Consider the following 19,998-nt stretch of genomic DNA (forward strand, 5'->3'; position numbering starts at 1 on the left):
ATCAATGAAAAATTGCGTGTATTTATATTTTTCACTTTTTCCGGTTAGGAAGGACATATTAAAAAATATTTGGGTGTCTTTGTTTGTAAATTGCCCGCTCATGTCCCTTGACTATTATTTTATTTATTTTTTTAAAGAAATGTTTTTATTTTTTTTTTAATGTTTATTTATTTTTGAGAGAGAGACAGAGGGACAGAGAGAGAGAGTAGCGGAAAGAGAGGGAGACAGGATCCAAAGCAGGCTCTGTGCTGACAGCAGACAGCCCGATGCGGGGCTTGAACTCACAAACTGCAAGATCGTGACCTGGGCCGAAGTTGGACTCTTAACTGACAAGAGCCACACAGGCACCCTCCTTTGACTATTATTTTTTCCACTGAGGTGCTTGCTCATGTTTTTCTCATTGATTTTTTAAACTCTATTAAAAAACGGAGTTTATTTCACACATAAGATTTTGTTTCTCCACCGTTTTCCAACTTGTCTGACCATCCATCCCTACTATTATGTCCTGCCGTAGCATTCCACACATGTTTAAAACCAAGCAAAAAGGTGGAGTTCTGCCTTTAAAAACTAAACAGGCATTTTGGACAATGTATTGGCAACGCAAGCTGGACCACATTTATCAGACAGAGTAAGGAAAGTTTTCACTCTGCATTATAAAAAGGACAGCCAGATATCAAGTGTTAACAGAGATAAAATGAGATGGAAAATTTTAACAAACCGTTTAAGCTTTTTTCCTAAAGAAACGTCCTCTACTGCCAGAGATCTTAAATAGCCTCTGGATCAGTCATCCAGAAGCAGTTCCTCATATAATTGATGAGCTTGGCTTTCACTTTAGAAAGAGAATCACCTTTTTCCATACTTGCTTGCATTTTTGCTTTAATGTCTTCTACAGAACTAGGTCCGTTTGATGTGTTAGAAGTTTTTTTCTTAGTTTCTTTCTTTCTTTTTTTTTTTTTTTTTTGAGAATTCTTGACCTTTTGATCTTGATGTTCACGGTTTTGAGTCTTTTCCATTCGGGTTTGATTTTTGTACATTTTTGGCTAGAGTATCTCATATCAATTTCTTCACTGGAGTGTTTTCTCCACTCTTCCTTTTTCTCCTCCTCCTCCTCCTTCTACTTCTTCTTCTCTCCCTCCTTCTCCTCCTCCACCTGTACCTCCTCCTTCATCATGATCATCGTCCCCTTCGATAGCAAGTTTGATTTTTTGTGTGGAACCTTGCCACCACTTCCAAGGGCTGATTGCTTTCCAGATACATTTAGGAATTTCGCTTCTCTTCTTTGTCTTCTGACTCGGCCTCTTTCTCCAGCACTAAGTGCTGCCCAGTAATATGCATGAGCCCCGAACCACCCTTTAACCACCAATCACAGGTGTTGTTATTTCAAAGCCACCAAGGGAATTCATCGCTTGTACAGACATTTTCAAAGTTGCTGTTATTTTCATTGGACTGCCCTCCTAATTCTTTGCCTTTGCACCAGCCCTTAAACTGTTCTTAGAGATGGGTGGTGCTCATTTTAATCATCATCCACGAAGGTGGATAAATAATACTGTCAGCCATAGTTGACAAAAGAAAAGTGTTCATGTCCAGCCCCATCAAGTCAGCCATGGGGTGGTGGCGTGCACTGAGGTGGGCGCTGTCTACTGCTCAAGAAAACAGTCATTGGTATGAGATCACACCAGGGTTCTTACTGAATTTTAACTACTTTGTGTACATAAGCATACTTTGGTTGTTTTCTGTTATCAACATGTTTTCTTCATTAGCTGTTGGCTTTCAATTTTGTTGATGTACTACTTGTTTACGATAGTGACTTTTGTTGCTGTTTTGGGGGTTACTGTTTTGGGCTTTTTTTTCTTTTATTTGATTGCTTTTATTTTTCGGGCAGTCACAGCTGTGACTGTTGTGACCTCTGCCATTGGTATCATACTTAGAGATGCCTCCCCCATCCTTAGGTCATATAATACTTGTCCACCTTTTCTCCTAGTCCTTAATCACTTAATCTCAAATCTGCAATCTGTTTTATTTTAAATCTGTGGTTTATTTCAATGAAAGGTCTTATCTCAGATACAGCTTCAAAATATCCCATTCTAATTTAAGTTTGTAAAGCAGCCATTAGGATGGTTATTGACCAATACTGTTACTTTTCTATAGTGAGTGCATTTGCATGCATTACGTCTTTATCGCTAAATATCCTTATTCACATAACGGAGTACTAGCTCATTCTGTTTGCCTCATGACAGGCTGATAAGTTGAGGGGGTAGGAAAGTGTTGGGATAGGAAAGTGACTTTATTTGGAAAGTCAGCAAACCGAGATGATGGACTGTTGTCGTAAAGAATCATCTCTCCTCAGCATGAACTTTGATGTTAGGAAAGGGGGGGAGTGGGAGGGAGCTGGGGTCAAGAGGTGACTGAGGTCTGTAGCCAGTCAGGCGCCCACAAGGGTGCAAGGCAGGTTTTGGAACTTTTCTGTCCTTGGTCAGTTGATCTTTGAGTATAGGAATCTGTTCATGCCATTTCTCTAAATCTTAAACATAACATTATTGTTTCTGTACATATTTATCTTCTCGGGCGATGTAGGTTTTGGACAAAGAGTGGTTTTTGCAAATCTTAGCTGTCACCAAACTTCCTTCAATGATTAACATGCCTATGTGCAGGGCTAAGCAGAAGTTTCTAAGCTATAAGTCACAGCAGTAAGGGTAACAGAAGCAATATGGAGTCAGACATGCTAAGTTTCTCCCCATTACATCCACACCTGGGTCTAAGCCTCACTGTGAGCATCACCATTTAACTGCAAAAAAGTCAGGGTTGGCCTTGACCATCCTGGCCTGGAAGAAGTAAGAAGGCCATCGGTGTAATGCTGGCCGGCCCACTCGAATTTCAGTTTTTGGCTTCTCAGAGACTTAACGTGATGGTCATATTGTGCTTTCCTTGACGCCTATGAGAAAAACGTGTATATTTCAGCCATTGGCCAGAGTCTGTAGTTTGTGAGAGAAGTTCCCCTGAGGTATGCAGAAGAGGAAGGAGAAGACCCAGTGGTTCAGCCTCCATGTCCAGTATGCCCAACCGGACAGAGTGCAGAGTCCCAGACACCTGTGCGCACACACAGTGCTTCTTCCGGGTTGCCCATCTCTGGATGCCACCAGCCGCAGCACAGATTGTTTCCCGCTTTAGAGTTAAACTTTCTCTTTCTTTTTCCTTTCTTTTGCGGAGCTCCCAACATGAGAACACCTTCCAGTTGTGGGCTCAGAGGACTCTTCTTATAGCACACAAACGCATGCAGCTGTATCAGATTTGCAAATATACAAAAGAGGGCACATCTTGTTGTTCCTGGTTTTGAGGCTCCTAAGCTTAGGTCTCATTAAAAAAAAATGCTGGTTGTCAGTACACAGGGGGGTTTAGGCAGGTGAGGGGAAATGGGTGGGCAGAGAGAGGCATGAGGAATGATACCCACATAGGAAATGCTTCCACTCATGTTTTGTATTTGTGTTTTAAATTTTGGGAGTGACTCACAGGCACTTAGCAAAAGTAACTGATTAAATTAACCTTATCGGTAATGAGGTTGCCTGGCCTCTGTCCTGGCAAACAGCTCGCTGGCTGGTTGGTATTTAATTGGCTGCCTGGTGACTGGTGAAAACAATGTGGGTTGAGTCCCACTTAAAACAAGTTCATAGTACATCAATCTTGCTGTAGTCTATCTGGACGTTATTAAAGTTAAGACATGGTATACTGAATTATTTGTTTCCTTTATTCATGCAAAACAGATGCTCAGGACTCACGTTACTCAGGATCACGTGGTAGATCGGGATTGTGTGTGTTGCGTGAAGGGAATACCTTGCTTGTTATAGGATAAGGGTTGTAGCATTTGTCCTGCTGTGGCTGTATTTGGAAACCATAAATGATAGTCTTAGTACAATTTGATGTTCTTCAAATGCCTAGTTGAAGTTCAAGCGTTGCAAAATTAGACTCTTGAGTAGAAGGATGCAAAATCCTATGGACTGAATTGTGTCCCCCCAAAAGGCATACAATGAAGTCCCTAACCCCCATTGTCATTGTATTTGGAGACAGGGCTCTTAAGAGATAATTAAGGTTCAATGGGGTCTGAAGGTCAGGTACTAATCTGGTAGGTTTGGGGGCCTCATAAGAAGAGGGTGAAGAGGTCTCTTTCTCTCTGCATGCACCAACAGACAAAAAGCCATATGAGAAGGTGGCTGAGTGAAAACCCAAAGAGAGAGCCCTCAGTAGATGCTATATACACTCCTTGGTCTTGGAATTCTAGCCTCCAAAACTGTAGAAAAATAAATTTATGTTGTTTCAGCCTCTCAGCCTATGATTTTTTTTTTTAGTGGCCGTCCAAGCTGACTGAGACAGAAAGGAGATGGGGTATGAAATACGGCTCCGAGAGGGACCCACAGAACCTAGAGATCGAAAGCAGTGAGCACTTCTCTGTGAGACATGTAAAGTGACCCTTTACAGCTGTAACTTGGCAGACCTAGCACGGTCCAGTGAGAAAGGACCTGTCTGGAAACAGGAGACTGGGTTTACCTCTCTGCATCTCTCCAACCTTGCTCAGGGGCTCAGCTTCCTCACCTGCATAAAGAGGCGATTGGGTTAGTTCTTCTTTATGTCCATTCTAGCACTTTGAAAAGTACTAGTGGTGTTGTGTTTTCATTATTGGAGTGTTCCAGTGGACTTCAGATGCTTTGGAGTTCTCTCGTGAGCAGACTGGAATCTTTTTCCAAGAGGGTCATGCTAGCCAGCAGGAAGATACTGTTTGAGCTCTCAACCTCAAACTCAACGTTAGTTTTTGGGATGGGAAATGGCAAGGTCAGGAAAGATCCTCCTACCTCCACACCTCTGAATTAGGAGTCTTCTCAATCAATCCAGATGATCAAATAGTGAGATTTCTAGCCATCAGCATATGTGACTTGTGGCAGTTGGGTAATCAAAACACAATTCTGTCTGCACCTCCATTGTCGCTTCACAATTTGTTCACAGGGGCTCTGCAATAATTAACATTGGTACTGTCCTTTCTCCAAAGTGGGAAGTTGAACACTTTGCAAAAGATAGCTAATGCCAATAAAATTTCTTGACAAACTGCAAACATTCTAATACATCACACACACACACACACACACACACACACACACACATGCATGCACACTCTCGTCACTGTAGGGTCAGGGACCCACACAGGTTTTTTTTTTTATCACCTTGTGGGAAAATGTGGGCACTTCCAATGTTATCCATGAGTCAGTGGCGGTGAGGATTTGGGGTTGTTTCCAGGGGCATTGGGTTTGTGTCCACATAGGCTGTAATGTTACAACCAGAGGAGTCATACTTTTCATTGGGATTGGGATCCTCAAATACAGATTTGCACATAAGATGTCCCAATCCCTTGCCCAAAGAAAGCCTCTAATACATCTCTCCCAGCCACGATGAAAGCTCTTGGAGGTCATATCATAAACAGCTGGTGCCTATGAGTAGAAACTGCAATTTACTTCTGGAGATAGTCTAAAGCCTTCTTTTTCTACAAGGTACCATTGAATAGGGTTAGGGAAGAAAAGTTCTACAAGCATTTGAGGAAATGTCGTATGAAAGAGGGAGGGAGCCAACAGAGAGGGTACCAAGTTTCAGAAAAGCTGCCCAATGTTTATGGTATGGCCCTTGGGAGAATCATCTTCCTTCATCGGAGGTGAATAAATGCATACTTCTATGGTGTCCTAATACAGTAAAGAGATGAGCTAAAGAGAATCGTAATAAGCTGAATAAGCAATTATTTTTTATCTAAAAAATCAATATTCTTAGTCACCCTATTATATTTATAATCCACTTGATTTTAATTACGGACAAATAAAATAATTTTAATTTGAAAAAATATAAATACAGTAAATACAGTCTGGAATGAGAAGTCCAATTAAATTTGCTAGTGAAGATATAAGCTTTCCAATGTACACATGACTTTCACATACATGATATTATTGATTCTTGGACAATTCTGTGTTGGGGTCCATCTTTATTTGCCAGTTGGGTTCCACCTACTATTTGCCAATGAAAAAAAAAGGTGAATCAGAGAGATTAAATGATCTGCCTGCATCACAAAGGTCATCTGTGGCAGATTAGAGGTTTAAATCCATGGCTTCTGACCCCTAAAATTTTGTTCTTACAAGGAATAGAATGAAATGGAGTTTGGTGGGCCTGGGGGGAAGAGGAGGGAAATGTTACATGCCATACCATTCATCCTGTTTTTCTCCACTCCTTTCTGACCACCCTGGTAGGGTCACTACATAAAGGTCTTGCCTAGATTCTAGGCACCACCCAGGCACCTGTTTATTCTCTCCCACAAAACACAACCTGTCTCCCCACCCCGTGCTTCCTTTGGTTGTTTCACATGAATTAGATGGGAAGTGAGAATCTACACATCTTGGTGATCCAATCACTGGGAAAACAATTAAGGAAGGAAGAGCACCCCCTTCTTGAGGAAAAATTTGACCTTTTCAAAACTGAGACCCTCCAGACCAATATAATTTCTTGTCATTCCTGTCAGTTTTTCCCCCTGTCTTCAATTTTCCCATTTACCATTTTTAATGTTGCCTGGTGAGGGGGTTTCTGAACGGTGAGGGCAAGTTCCCATGCGGCCTCTTTTTCAGTCAGTGGTTTGAGACTCACACCCCCATGTTTAAGGAATCTTCAGATGGATAGTTACTTGGGGGTAAAGGAGAAAGGCCTCTCCCACAGCTTATTTCTCCAATTAGAACATATTTGCAACAGAACCTGTGAATCTGGATTAGGTCTTAGGGCCACCATTATCATAGTGGGGCCTCGGTTGTCCAGAGCACGTGCCCACTCCACACCACAGCCCAACCTAGTCCATCCAAGTGTCAGATGATGCAGAGCCTGACATAGATACCATTGGTGAGATGGCAAAATTTGGCAATTCGCCAAATGTTTGTGGCCCAGTAAAGCTCTGTATCTTTTTAGTATTATCTCAATCATATTTTTTAATTTCATTTTGGCTAGATAATATAATGTTACTCATCAATTATTTAGGAGATGGTTGACCAAATGGGCTATATGGCTTTATTCCATTCAATCCTTGTTCAACAAGTATTTATTGAGTGCCTACTATGTGGTAGGCATCATATTTGGCATGGAGAATGAGTCAAAGGTAAAGCTGAAAATCAGACAGAGACCCTGTTCTCAAGTAAACAACTGATCCCACGAAGGATGTGTAATTACAACTGGAGAGTCTGCAAAAGGGAAGATGGTCTGTGGCCATGTTAAACAGAGCATCTTTGGTTAACTCCTGAGCTGGGCCAGAGAAGAATTCTCTGAGGTTGAAGAGCCAGGACTGTGTTCTGAATGAACAAAAAGAACTTTCCAGAAGTCAAATAGCAAAGGGTAGGGGCAAAAGAAGTTTTCCATCCAGAGGAAAGAGTCTGTGCAAAGACCTTTTGGAGGGAGGGAGTAGGAAGCTTCTTAGAAATGAAGGTCAGGAAGCTGAAACTCAGAGGAGAGCTGGCACGAGCTGGAGCTGGAGAGATGGGCTGGGGATAAACCCCAAAGGGCCTTTTAGGCCATGTTAAATATTTATATCATGATCACAGGACATATGGAGAACCATTGAAGGCTTTTAAGCAGGCGTATGTGTATGTGAGTGTGTGTGTGTGTGTGTGTGTGTGTGTAAGAGAGAGAGAGTGTGTGTGTGTGTATGTGAGTTTGTGTGTGAATGATTAGATTTGTGTTTTGAAAAGGAAACTGGATACAGTGAGGCCTTCACATGGACAAAGAGATAAGCAAGGAGGCTGTTTTGATGAGATACAGTGGTATCTGGAACTAACAGTTAAGATGGTGACTTGGATCAGGACGTTCAGACAGTGATGGATTGGATGCGGCCATGAAGGAGGGAACAGTGTCAAGGATAATGCCCAGAGTTTTGGTCTATAGGCTCGAAAGGATGGCAGTATCATCCTGGAAGAAGGGGCAGGTGAGAGGGGGTTTAATGAGGTCAGTCTCTGTCTTTATATTAATGATCAGCTGCATAGAATAGAAAGCCCTCCTGGAATAGCTGAAACAGCTAGGGATGTGTGTGAGTCACAAGACAGGGAGGTCCAAGGCTGTGCAATCTAAGTCTTGTAAAGCAGCTCAACAATTCAGGGATGGTAAGGCTCTTTTCAGCTTTCTGGTCTACCTACCTTGTTGGGTAGTCCTTTACCCTTTTGCTTATTTCTTCATGGGTTCCAGATGGCTGCTGTGACCTTGCCCTCATACCTGCATTCCAAGTAGAAAGTTGCATGGAAGGCTATGAAGTGAAGGGGTTTATTCCAACAAAGATTTTCCTTTTTTATGTGGGGAGGAATCTCTACCCAGGAACTTGGCTTACATCATATTGGCCTGAATTAAGTTTTGTGGCCACCTCTAGCTAAATGGAGTTTTGAAAATCCAGTATTTTAGCTTTCTGGCCTTTACAAGTAAAGGAAGGCCAAGGATTGGGGCCATGTGAATAGCTTTTAGGACTAGCATATGTCTACCATAGTTATGGTAGTGCTGTGCCTTCCGAGTAGAGATTTCAAGGAGAGGGTTAGACAGACTGGCTCAGAGCTATTCTCCTCTTTTTCCTCCTGAGGGAAAAAAGCTGATTTGGTGGCAATCTTAAAATATGGCAATTAAGGCATATATCCCAAATTTTCCCATCTACTCAAAACAAAAGGAAAGCAGAAAAGCTCTGGACAAGAAATTTGTCAGCCAAAAAGATGATTTCTTAATATTAGCTACAAGATTACTATAGATAGGTGACTAAAAGGCCTTTAAAATAAGGATTCCCAAATTCAGTGTAGACATCCTTAAAAATGGCAGGGAAGGGGCGCCTGGGTGGCTCAGTCGGTTGAGCGTCGGATTTCAGCTCAGGTCATGATCTCGCAGCTTGTGAGTTCGAGCCCCGCATCGGACTCCGTGCTGACAACTCAGAGCCTGGAGCCTGTTTCAGATTCTGTGTCTCCCTCTCTCTCTGTCCCAACCCACTCGCATTCTGTCTCTGTCTCTCTCAAAAATAAATAAACATTAAAAAAAAATTTAAAAATAATTGGCAGGGAATGGGCTTCCTGATCTTGCATTGGCCAGACAGTCTCTTTGATGGTGCATGAATTCATAGCATTAGCTCTTGATAATGTGGTCACTCTGGACCACCCCACAAATTTTAACACAACAATTATAAGGATGGCAATAACCTTCTTGCTTCACGGAGCAAATCACATTCTTCCCTATCCACTCTTTCCTCGAGAGGAAATGATGAGGGTCAGGGTAGTGGCATTATATAGGGGATTGTCCCGAAAGGATGACAACTGAGCAGAGACTGAAGGAAACAAGAGATGGTGCCACGAGGACCTGTGGGGACAGCAATTCAGGCAGAGGCAGAAGCAGGCCTAAGCCCGCAAGCTGTGGTGAGTAGGTTGACCCTGCATAGAAAGGGGAGTATCCTGGGAGAGAAATGGAATATTAACATCAGACTGTTTCATTTAAAAAGTTTCAAGTGAACTATGGTACACAGGAAAAGTATAATATGGGACTTTCTCTTTCCATTGCCACATTTGAGACTTCTTGTCTCTTCATTAAGCTGGCTCCTAGAATTGCATCTGTATCAATCAGGACAATATGGGTGTATAGGTAACAGAAGTCTTAACCAGCATTTATCTTACATAAATGAAGTGTGGAGATAGGTGGTTCTGAGGTTGGTTTAGCAACTTGAGAACATTTTTCTCATGGGTATAAGATGACTACAATTACTCTAAGTATCACCCAATGGTGCTTCAAACAGGAAGGAACATGAAGACGAAAGAGAGAGAGAGAGAGAGAGAGAGAGAGAGAGAGAGAGAGAGAGATGGAGCCTTTTACTTTTCCAGCTCTGTTTATAGAGGGGAAAAGAACTCAGCACATTCCTGCATATGTCTCATGAGCTGGCACTCCGTCAACTATCCTCACCTAAAGATTATCAGCAAATGAGAATGGGATGTTCATGCTTGATCTGCACTGAGCTGGGCTCATCCTCAGGGGCCTAGAAAGTGGCTTAGCTGCCAAACCAAACTGGTTTCTATTGACTATGGAGGGAGGAACAGTTGCTGTCAAGTAGGTGACCAGCAGTGTCTCTCCCCCAGGCGTATCCATGAATCCCCTCAAGTTTTATCATAGAAGAGATGTCTGTTTTCCTCTCTTTATGCTGTCGCTTATGCATTTCCTGACCACATCTAAAGGATGAACTCACTTTGTCCTAATATGGGTTTTTTTTCAGAAGCTGACCCCAGGCAAAACATTCAAGTGCAAAAGAGTCTCTTTGAGAACATCGGCAGGGACGTGGAAATTGATCCAGGGATGATGGGAAGGCAGTTAATAAAGGATGAATTAGTAAACCAGTCATCAACGTGAGCAACTGGAGCATAATATTGGGAGGGAAAGTCTAGGAAATAGTAGAAAACACAAGGCTCAGAATTATCCCACTTGAGAGACGAACGAGCTGAGGGATTTACCCTCCAGCAGCCATTGGTCATTGGTTGAGGGCTACTTCTGAGATGTGCTAATTCCCCAGCACCCCCAGCCTGCATGCATGAACTGAGTGGTCTTCTGTGGCTCTGGGAAAACTCTCAAGTCCAGAGAGGCAGGTAATTGCTGGTGGGGGTCATCCAAAACACAAAGAGAAGGGACATGGAAGGGGCACTGGTAGCCTTTGCCAGACATCCTACATTAAATGTTCAGTACCCACTTCCTTGATAAGCGCCAAAATATCTGGTGCAATACTTCTGACTTCGATCTGTAACTTTATCAGCTTCACCAGAAATTGCATGCTCCTCAAAATCAGGGTGGGGCAGACTTACAAGATTTTATTGACACAGCATCCTGCACAGTACTATGTAGAACCACTCTCCCATGTGTATGTTGATGGTATCATATTGAGGATATGAATGGCTTCATCCACGCCACAACGTTTTGGCCAGTAGTTATCATCATGACTAGTATATGTATTGGTACAGTTTTTTTGCAGTCTAACAATCGGGCAAATGGCGAAGTCCTCAAGGAGCACAGCTTGCGCACCACAGGGTGGACCAAAGAAATGGAGGACGTGTAGATTGGGTGGATGCCTATTATTTTGATTAGAGTAGTCAGCCCAATGAAAAAATTCAGTACTCCAAATTATAGAACCGTAATCACATTTAAGGCCTAGAGATTTCCTTCTGTCTCCTTTGAATCCAAGTGAAAAGAAGCATGACAATTTTTTAAAGTCTTTCTATGGAGCATAAGCTGTTTTTATAAATGTGGAATAATTCATTGAGGATATGAGTTATGTGGAAGGGGCATCCTGAGAAAACCTTGCTTTTGATGTAATCTAGTCAAATGGATGATTTTCTTCCTCCTGCTCCCCGTTACCTCCCCTCGTTCATTTTTGCCAAAGTGAGTTTCCATATGTTTCATCTAAATGACTCACATTCAGAGAAATCATTCAAATTATCTGTGGGCACAAATACTTTTCTTTCATTTGTGGCTTGACGGTGGGTGGTTATAAGGAGTGGAAATGATGGTGGGCTCTTCTCCAAACCCCAAATCCTTTGGCTTGCTCTGATTCCCTGGGCTCTCTGCGTCTCCAACTTTATTCTATACCAGAGGGAGATAGCCATTGTAAATTACAAAGATTATTCAATTTCAGTCCACTTTAAGTGCCCTTAAAGGGAGACTGCGCTCATGACTTCTCAGGGGATAGGCAATGCATCTTACCATGGATAAAGTGCTGGTTGAGAGGTTTTAAATCACATTTGTAGCTTGGGAGACTAATATTGGAGGCAGTTTTCTTCCTAAAAAGTAATGGCATCTATGTTACTGACTGTACAGAGCACAAAGGAGTTGGAGGGAGACCAGAGATAACTTGTTTAAATGATGATGGAACCATTCAAAGGGTGTCTTCCAAGGGGCATAAACACCTTCCCAGGTCAATAAAGACTCTCCTTGCGTTTCACACTTTTAGCCTGACGGATGCAATTGTTCTCTGGGTCTACCTATGCTAACTTGTACGGGTCAGTCTGAGATATATGCACATCTGAATTCACATGAGGCAATGCATTTGATCTATGCTTGTAGAAGAGATCCTCTTTGTTAACTGAGTTAAATGCTGGGTTTTTTTTTTTTTTTGTTTTGTTTTGTTTTGTTTTGTTTTTTACCCTTCTAATCAAAGGTCATCTTTATGAGTGAACCTTTATAGAGCACTCCCATCTGAATGGTCTAGATATGGAAGGTTTATTCTTGCCCCACCCCTACCACTGTTTTGTTAATGTTTTCAAATGAATGGGTACACTGTCAAGTGTTTTGTGGATTTCATTGCTATTTTTGTTCAGTAATCTCTATGGTCATTTGGAAAAGACTCAGTTCAAGTCCACACACCCTGCTGAGCACAGACTTTGTGCCTGACTCTGGAATACTAGGCTGGCCAGCCTGTCTGGAATCCTGCAGAACTGCTAGGCTCTCATATAGACCACCCACAGCTTCTTCCCACTGATATTTGGCTCTGTCCCAAGAAAGAGAGAGAAGGGACAGGGAAGGAAGGAAGGAAGGAATGAAGGAAGGAAGGAAGGAAGGGAGGGAGGAGAATCGGGGCTCTAAAAATTCCAGATCATTCTGAGCAGAAATCATGTCTGTAATAGGAATGTAGTTGAGGTACAGGCAAACGTCTTGTCTTTTCCTATTGCATCCGTGAACATCCCTCTGTTGGACATATTCCACGTTGTGGGCAGTGTGATACACCCAGACTCCCTCAACTTCAGCTCTTTAAATGTTTCTAAAAGTGGTGAATCTGAAGTCCTCTATGTAGATGAGGCGGCTCCTGTCCAACTCTGGCTGTTCCTTTCTGCTTCAACAACCACGCTGGCTTGGGTGGAAATCTGTGTCTCACTCTCCCTTCCTTCTCATTCACTTCCCTGGCCGGCTGGTTAGGATTCCTACAGCAAGCACCCAGCTACCCTTGTTGGGTTGATTCACTTTATGGGCCCCGGTGTGTAGAAGCTGATGTGTGGCCTGGATGGACATCAGAGGTGGGAAGTAAGTTGGGATCATTGTATTTCCCTAGATGGTCATTATTATTTTGTAATGTATTTATTATTTAGACCTTACCTACTGCCAAAGTATCTTTGAGGTGACTTACAATAAAAGAAAGAAAAGTAATTAGGCTCTTACACCACAGATAAAAAAAAAATGGAAACTTATATAATATATGAAATGATAAATGTCGGCTAATAATAGCTATTATTATCATAGCACTAATTTTAGTAGTGGGTTCCTAGGCAGTTGAAATATGAAATGTAGTGAAGGACTAAACTTTAATTATCTGATGATAAAAGGATACATACTAATTCACCAGGAGGTGAGTTTTCTCCTTCAAGCCCTAACTCTTAATTGAGATTTATTACACGGATCGTGGTATACAAACAGGCAAGGACTGAGGAATGCTTTACTCTCTCTCTCTCTCTTTTTTATTGAAGTATAATTCACATACAGGATTATATGGGAACACTTGTAATGGTGATACTTTTTAAGTTGTGGAAATATTCTTTTTAAAAAATTTTTTTAATGCTTATTTATTTTTGAGAGACAGAAAGAGACAGCATGAGTGGGAGAGGGGCAGAGAGAGAGAGGGAGACCCAGAATATGAAGCAGGCTCCAGGCTCTGGAGCCATCAGCACAGAGCCTGACACGGGGCTCAAACTCACGAGCCGTGAGATCATGACCTGAGCCGAAGTCGGATGAGGGCTCAACCGGCTGAGCCACCCAGGTGCCCCTAAGTTGTAGAAATATTCTTAATGTGTCTGTTTCACATAAAATGAAAAAGGGTGATTTGTTCATACAGGAGAATGAGGATACTTTTTAAGCTTTTCAGTTTTCCTTCATCTGAGGTGCATCTCATTCATTCCAGAAACCTGGACATGAGCCCTTTGGCAGGAAGCATGACCATTGGCCCATTTTGTCTTGTGCCAAGGTGATTTATATCCCGGGCTCTTAAAGGTTCACCATGTGCTTTCCCTGCAAGGGTATCTTGCCCTCGTTAGCTAGTTGGTGACATGGTGTAGTCCTTCTTTGGGAATTCTTTTTTTCCCCCCAAAGGAAGTTTACCTTTCTTTTTTACCCCTTTTTTCTTTTTTTCCCCCGGCTTTGTAGAGATAGAGCTAACATTGTGTAAATTCAAGGTGTACAATGTGATGATTTAATGAACTTAAGTATTGTGAAACGATTACCACAATAAGGTTAGTTAACATCTCCATTGCCTTATGTAATTACCTTTTTTTTTTTTTTGATGGGATGGTGAAATTACTTAAGATCTACTCTCTCAGCAACTTTCAAGCACATAAGACAGTCTTGTTAAGTAGAGTTAGTGTACTGAACTTATTTATCTTCTAACTGGAAGTTTGTACCCTGTGACTGACATCTCCTCTCTCTCGCTCCCCAGCCGTTGGCAGCCGCCCACCCTACTCTCGGTTTCTGTGAGTTTGGCATTTTTAGATTCCACATATAAGTGAGATCATACAGTATTTTTCTCTCTCTGTCTGACTTACCTCACCCAGCATACTGCCCTCGAGTCCATCCATGTTGTTGCAATTGGCAAGAGTTCCTTCCTTTTTAGGGCTGAATGATATTTCTTCGGGTACGTATACCACATTTTCTTTATCCATTCATCTGTTGATGGACACTTAGGTTGTTTCTATGTCTTGGCTACTGGGAACAACTCTGCAATGAGCAAAGCAGTGCGCATATACCTTTGAAGTAGTTATTTCAATTAGGGATTCTTAAAATTCTTTTTAAGGTTTTACTTATTTTGAGATAGAGACAGCAAGTGGGAGCGAGGCAGAGAGAGGATCCTAAGCAGGCTACGCATTGCCAAGGCGAGCCCAACGCGGGGCTCGAACTTACAAACCAACTGTGAGATCATGATCTGAGCTGAAGTCAGAGGCTTAACCAACTGAGCCACCCAGGAGCCCCTAGAGATTCTTGAAATTGGCTCTCTTGGCTCACCCTCGGAGGTCTCTGGGATAAGAATTGGTGGTTATGTCTGTCCCTAAACTCTCTGATTATTACACGGGAAAACTTCAGGCCTGCTTAACATCTTTTGCATTCTGGGAAGAGCACGGTATGCTGTCACCTGAGAGATGCACAGGCCCGGTGCTCCATTTGCTCGGGAGATGAGAGCCAAGCTTTTAGACAGAACCTCAGAACTAGGTATGACTTCATTTCAGCAGTCACTGCCACAACTAATTTGGGCAATTTTTGGTATTTGACCAAAAATGTTCTTCATCATGAATATTTAGAGTATTTAATTTCTAAAATTCTGCCCGGCGCAGTGACATCACAAATGAGTAATACTGTATGTCCCGACTTCAAAGGCTGACAAATAGTTTGATGAAAGCAGCAAAGTGAGTCTGGCTCGGAGCCACTTATGCGACAGAGAACCCAGGTATCAAGTGTCAAATATCGTTTAAGAACAGAAGGGCACTAAAGCGATACGACATTTTACCTGGATAGGTGATACTGTCCCAGTCAGCAGAGAACGCAAGAAGGAAATGATGTCAGGGATAAAAACACATGAAAAACGTTTAATAACCACTCAGAACATATGGAAATTAATGATATTCAGAGCTTGCAGAATAGCAAGATTTTTTCAGCTTAAAATAATCTTCCTGCTGATGCGCAGTTACTGGAGGGTTCCCAAAATGCCACAGAGAAAATTAGATTCAAGCAAGAAAAAAAAAGCAGATCTCTGAGAATCAGAGAACAGGGTAGAAATGAAGTAGAAGGTATTCGTGACAAATCGAAGAGCCCGTGATGGGGAAAGAGCACCAGACTGGGGCTCTGTTCCTGCCCCAGTTTTCTCCTTAGCCATCCTCACTGGTCTTAGACAAGATTCTTACCCTTTCTTTCTTTGTGAGGGGGGTTTTATTTTATTATGTTTTTTTTTTTATTTTTATTTAAAAAAAAATTTTTTTTTTCAACGTTTATTTATTTTTGGGACAGAAGGAGACAGAGCATGAACGGGGGAGGGGCAGAGAGAGAGGGAGACACAGAATCGGAAACAGGCTCCAGGCTCCGAGCCATCAGCCCAGAGCCCGACGCGGGGCTCGAACTCACAGACCGCGAGATCGTGACCTGGCTGAAGTCGGACGCTTAACCGACTGCGCCACCCAGGCGCCCCTATTTTATTATGTTTTAAGATACTTGACATCCTAAACATTGTACAATTTAGACCCAGTGGGCACAATGACTTCTGTCGGAAGAATCCGTACTGAAGTGGTTAGAGTTCCACACAGACCACATGAGCGTTAGAAAACCTAGTAAGAATTCACAGCAGGAGGCACTGCTCAACTTCCAGCTACCACTCTCCCGCGCTGCCTCAACAACAGAGCATCTCATGGGGGAAAAACTGGACGAAGCCAAAGGCCAGCTGACCGACAGGAAGCCTATATTTAACCGCAGTACCCATTCATTCTCACCTATTTCTGCTTGAAATGGGGGTTAAATTGAGTACAAGGGTTTAGTGAAACCCCAAATCCCAGGAGGGAGATTTCTCCAGTGACTGGAGAGTTTTCCAGCTTATTTAAAAAAAAAAAAAAGGAAAGATGTCCTCGAGGTCTGGGTGAATGCACTCAACAGTGACATATGTGATTCTCTCACACACATTTGCTATAATTGAATCAGAGCTTCAAAATCCTTGAACTCTTGTCTTCCATTTAACCCCAAGACCTTACTGGCGAGCAGGATGCCTTCTAGAGAGCGGACAAAACCAGAAAGCTTTTAGCTGACTCTGGATTCCAGAATGACAGACCTTCAAAGAGGTCTGAGGCCTACAAAAATCCCAGGGGTGTTGGAAGGTCACCAGTCGATTTTTGAATTATTAACACCCATTTAACAATTAAAGAAAGCCATATTGATAGGCTATCAAGGCAATTAATTATTTAGTTGTACAAAGTAAAGAATGGAAAAAAAGATGAAGTATAATGGGTATGAATCTTAGGCTCCAAAGGCATGCGCGAAATAAATGCCTGTCATAAATCTTGACTTATTTGAAGTCATATCATACCTGACTCATTCCACTGGTCTCATACAAAACTCAATCTCAGGTGTTATTATTCTCTTCCCACCCTTTTCCAGGACCATGCAAATGTCCTTATGGAGAAAAAACCGGTCTTACATGAAACTGATGCTCCAATGTCTCTCTGATGCTTGGAGTCTAAGCCTATGCAAGTGTGTCTGGCTTCCAGGGTTCTTGCTAGCTCTGAGGTATGCTTGGGACAGGAAAAGTTTTCCTAAGGGTTTCTGAGGTAGACCCCCTCCCCTCCATTGCCTCTCAATGAACTTAAGGAAACCAGCTGTGGGTGGAAACCCAGTGGCCGTCCACCACGTTGGCCAACTCAGGGCCACCTCATTTCTTCTTTCTGCCTTTCTTTTCCTGCAAAAGCAAAACTTCTCTCCAGTTGCCTTTGGAATGCCTGAGACCATTCCCTCTGAACTGCCTACTTCAATCTCATCAAGGACTCAGGCTTTCATAAAATAATGAAAGAGCTGTCTTCCAGAAGCTTCCTTCATTTCTCCTGCCCATCTATATAAATTTCACTCCATTCTGGAAGCACAAAAGCCCAGCTACCTGCATGGAAGTGGAGGCAGGAGACGGATGTGAATGAAAACATCCCCCCCCCCCCCCCCCCAGTAAATGCTTGGGTTCCTTTAACTCAGATGTCCAGGGTTCTTTTCTAATTAAATGGAACACAAAGCTGGCTGGGTAGGTGAAATTTCCCCAGTCTTTTCAAGGTCTGAGTATGAGATCCCACGTGGAAGGCAGCATTTTTGCCTTTTGGGATGAAGAGCAATTAAAATTCATATGTACAATGTAATAATGAGAAGGAAGACTCTGGTTTCAACTCCTCTTTGGAAGGAGGACTTTTCATGAAAGAGTTTGTAAATAGCACCCAGGACGAATTGCTGCAGAATGCTGGGAGTGCCATGGTGGCCATTTGGGAGGTGACCAAGGGCTCCCTGGCTATTGCATAACCAAAGGGCAGGAGGAAAGGATCTGATGCCCATGTCGTTACGACAGTTGAGGTACTAGGAAAACTGCTAAACTCAATCCCCAAGCTGGGAATGACCTTTCTTTTCATCCTTCTAAATTCCCTCTGACTTTGAAGGTAGGTTTTTGCTGTTGTTGTTGTTTTGTTTTGTTTTGTTTTTGAGCCCTTACCAAAATAACAATGAAATATTTCTTGCACTTCTTTAAGGTTTGCCTTCCTTGCTGGCTCCATGAGGGCAATGGCCAATACTTGATTTGTTCATCTCCGTATTTCTGGCACCTAGCACAGAACCTGATGCATAATAGGTGCTCAATAAATAGCTGGGTTGAATGAGGGATCCAGGTAGAGTGCATTTTTTATTCTGAAGACGTGTCCCCAGCCACATGACCCAGAGAGCACCCTCTTTCTTCCTTTGAGTACCCAGAGCACTAATTATGTGTACCACACAGTTGTCACAACATAAAATGCTTGTATCGCTCACTTACCCAGCACGGGGACTCTGCAAGCCTCCACGGGCAGTTTGTAAGGTTCTAGGGAGTAGAGATGATAACTCATGCTCCTCTTGATTCTCTCTGGTAGTAGCACTGAGCTTTGATCTTAGTGCAAACCTGGTATTTAGTATTTAGTATTTATTGAGAATTGTTTTGTTAAGAAATAAATGTTTGATACTCAGCCTTTTCCTGTAAATGATGCTGTTTATGTAATGGAAATCTTTTTGCTGGAAACTAGTGATAGACTGTGCTACAAAATAATGCATGCATTTCTGGGAAAAGTGCTTTTTGTACAACTGCATTAAACATAACCGGGTTTATGAAGAAATTAAGATTAGGGGTCAGCCACTCAAAACCCATGCAGACCCTAAGCACAGACCTTATGAAAATAAGAATTGCCACCTTGAGAGAGAACTTAGAAGGGGGTGGTGGTGGCTGGAAAAGGCTTTAGGAAATACTAAAATGTGCAAAACCAATAGAGGGCAGACGCCAGCCTGTGGGCATGGAGATAGAAATGAGACCTATGTGTACCTGCCACCAGCAAAGAGAGCTAAAGTCTGGTGGTGGGTGTGGGGGAATCCTTACAGCAGGAACTTATTTTAAATTTTCTTAAAATTGAGCTAAAAGAGCTCCAGTTTATGCGGCAGCCAAACCTAGCACTTTTCACTTGCTGATGGAGGTTCTTTCTTTTATGTTTATTTATTTTTGAGAGAGAGAGAGAGAGAGAGAGCAGGTGCACAGGTGGGGGAGGGGGAGAGACAGAGAGAGAGGAAGACAGAGGATCTCAAGCAGGGAGAGAGCTCAATGCAGGGCCTGAACTCATTGGCTGCGACATCATGACCTGAGCCAAAGCCAATGCTTAACCAACTGAGCCACCCGGGTGCCTCCGGAACTTCTTTCTGTTTGGTCCCCCTTGCCTAAGTAAATTCATCAATGAGCCACCAGAATTTGCTCACTACACAGATACCATTCCCTCATTTGACACCCACGTGTGAGCTCCATGTCACTTGTGTGGTAGCAGGATAGACTGTACTTGCCTCTGGACTGTACAGAATCTGCTCATCTTACAATGTTCTAGAATGTAGTTCCACAGAATTATTGGTTTAAATGTTTTATTTTCACACTCTTTATTAAAAACAGAAACAATGACAATGGCAACAATAACCATACCTTTCATACCTACAGCCACTATGAGAAGCCTTTCATGGCCCAGAATGGGGTCCATCTTGGCGAATGTTCCATGTGAGCTTGAGAAGAATGTGTGCGTTCTGCTGTTGCTGGATGACGTAGTCAGTGGATGTCCATTATGTCCAGTTGACTTATGGCATTGTTGAGTTCGACAGTGTCCTTCCTGATTTTCTGCTCCCTGGATCTGCCCATTTCTTCTTCTTCTTCTTCTTCTTCTTCTTCTTCTTCTTCTTCTTCTTCTT

General features: G+C 42.5%; 1 pseudogene; it reads right to left on the reverse strand.

The window, feature by feature from the left end:
* Nucleotides 1-618: 618 nt before the first annotated feature.
* LOC121014152 (nucleophosmin-like) lies at nt 619-14,609 on the reverse strand (annotated as a pseudogene).
* Between the last annotated feature and the right edge of the window lie 5,389 nt (nt 14,610-19,998).

The sequence above is a fragment of the Herpailurus yagouaroundi genome, unplaced genomic scaffold (genome assembly GCF_014898765.1).
Source record: "Herpailurus yagouaroundi ecotype Mexico unplaced genomic scaffold, PumYag 201, whole genome shotgun sequence".
Classification (NCBI taxonomy): domain Eukaryota; kingdom Metazoa; phylum Chordata; class Mammalia; order Carnivora; family Felidae; genus Herpailurus; species Herpailurus yagouaroundi.